The 2,172-nt window shown below is 57.5% G+C and overlaps 1 protein-coding gene across 1 annotated transcript in view; it reads left to right on the top strand.

Moving 5' to 3' along the window:
* Nucleotides 1–625: 625 nt before the first annotated feature.
* Nucleotides 626–2,172, top strand: part of VIL1 (villin 1) — a 32,466-nt gene continuing 30,919 nt past the window's right edge. The window contains exon 1 of the mRNA XM_032278226.1: nucleotides 626–766. The gene's annotated coding sequence lies outside the window, so the exon portion shown is untranslated. The remainder of the gene's footprint in view (nucleotides 767–2,172) is intronic.

Here is a 2,172-nt window from a genome sequence, read left to right as displayed (position 1 = left end):
GTATAAGCCCCTGCATCCCTGGGTTTGGGTCTCCTGGAATCCCAGGGTCCTGCCTCTCCTTCTCCATGAACCATTCGCCCCAGGGAAGGTGGGAGGACAGCAGAGCCTCCTTCTCTTGGTTGGTAGGAGGAAAGGTTCAGGCGCCCCTACCTGGACAGTGCTGTCTGCCCGTGGTGAGATGCTGAGCCCTGGGCAGAAAAGCACTGCATCCTTTGCTCTCTCAGAAGCCAAGGATGGGGCTGGGAGCGGTGGCTCACGCCTGTGATCCCAGCACTTTGGGAGGCGAGCAGGTGGATCATTTGAGGTCAGGAGTTCAAGACCAGCCTGGCCAACCTGGTGAAACCCTGTCTCTACTAAAAATATAAAAATTAGCCGGGCATGGTAGCACATGTCTGTGATCCAGCTGTTCGGGAAGCTGAGGCAGGAGAATCACTTGAACTTGGGAGATGGAGGTTGCAGTGAGTCACAATCGTGACACTGCACTCCAGCCTGGATGACAGAGTGAGACTCCATCTCAAAAAAAAAAAAAAAAAGCCAAGGGTGGGGCACATCAGCTCTGGTTGTCAGGCTGTCGCTGGGCTCTGGGCTCCCAGGGACCTGGCAGCACCTGCCTCCCCACCCCCTCACTTCTCTGGGGCCCTGTCTTCCCTTATATGGCGAAGGCAGTTCCTAGAGGAGGGGGGGTGGGGACAAAGGTCGCTCTTCTGCAGCCAGCTTGCCACAACTCCCTGAGATCTCCCAGGTGGCAGCTGCCTCCCCAAGACAGGTAAGGCAACCTGGTGGGGACACATGGAGGCTATAGGTGGTGTGAGGGGACTGAGTCCCCTGCTTTTCTCAGGCAACCTGGCGCCTCCCAAAGCACTGTGGTGCGGGCTCCAGGGGAAGGCTTGGCACTCTGGATAGTGTGAGAAGGGCTGGCCTGGTCTGTCTGCCCTGGGCCTCCAAGGAGAGACTTTTGCAGGCCCTGCTGGAGACAATGGCTCTCTCAGTCTCGGGCTGGCGGCTAGCCCCATCCCACTTGGGTGTCACCATCCCAATTGCCCTGGAATTTCTAGAGTTAAAATCAGGACAGTCCTGGGCAGACCGAGACTAGTTGGTCTCCCTGACCTCACTCCCTGAGCCCCCTCCCCACCAGCTCCTCTCTTTGCCCATTTCTTCTTCATCTGAAGTGTTTTTTCCTATGTGTCACCATGCCTCTGACACTCGTGGGCCTTCAGGGCCCCGCCTCCTGGCTCCTAGCATATGAGCAACAGCCACCAGGAATTGAATGGAGGTGGCAGGGCCTTAGGTCCTGGGCCATGCTGGGCCACCCTACCATGCACCTCTGCCCCATCTCTCTCCACCCACAGCTGCCCCATTGGTTTCCCTGCCACAATCCCCCGCTTCTGCAGAACTAGGGCTGGGAGCTAGGTGCAGACCAAGCTCTGGACACACTGGCTACTGTCTTCTTGGGACATCATCTAATGGGGCCTCCTGCAGGCCACTGAGAGGCAGAGCCTGTAGGCTGGAGGTTCTGGGCGGGTGTCCATTCCCTCTGCTATCAGGGCAAGGGGCCGGGAAGCAGGAGGATGGCCTTTGTCTGAGAGGTGGGACTTCACCCCCACAGCCCCACCACATTCCCATCCAGCTCAGAGCTGCATGACTGGGAAGTGGGAGCCGCGGCAGCACCCCACCTGCCACAGAGCCGCACCTCGAGTATAACAGGGCGCAGATAAGAAAGGCAAGGTGGGCCGGGCGCAGGGGCTCACGTGGGTAATCCCAGCACTTTGGGAGGCCAAGGTGGATGGATCACTTGACGTCCAGAGTTCAAGATCAGCCTGACCAACATGGTGAAACCCGGTTTTTACTAAAAATCCTAATTAGCCAGGCATGGTAGTGCATGCCTGTAATCCCAGCTACTTGGGAGACTGAGGCAGGAGAATTGCTTGAACTGAGAGGTGGAGGTTGCAGTGAGCTGAGATTGCACCATTGCAGTCCAGGCTGGGCAACAGAGTGAGACTGTGTCAAAAAAAACAAAGAGAGGAAGAAAGGAAGGAAGGAAGGAGGGAGGGAGGGAAGGAAGGAAGGAGGGAGGGAGGGAAGGAAGGAAGGAGGGAGGGAAGGAAGGAAGGAGGGAGGGAGGGAGGGAAGGAAGGAAGGAAGGAAGGAAGGAAGGAAGGAAGGAAGGAAGGA

The sequence above is a fragment of the Sapajus apella genome, unplaced genomic scaffold (assembly GCF_009761245.1).
Source record: "Sapajus apella isolate SASKATOON/1434 unplaced genomic scaffold, GSC_monkey_1.0 scaffold10, whole genome shotgun sequence".
Lineage (NCBI taxonomy): Eukaryota > Metazoa > Chordata > Mammalia > Primates > Cebidae > Sapajus > Sapajus apella.
Note: the sequence above shows the minus strand (reverse complement) of the source record. Positions and strands in the feature narration are given on the sequence as shown.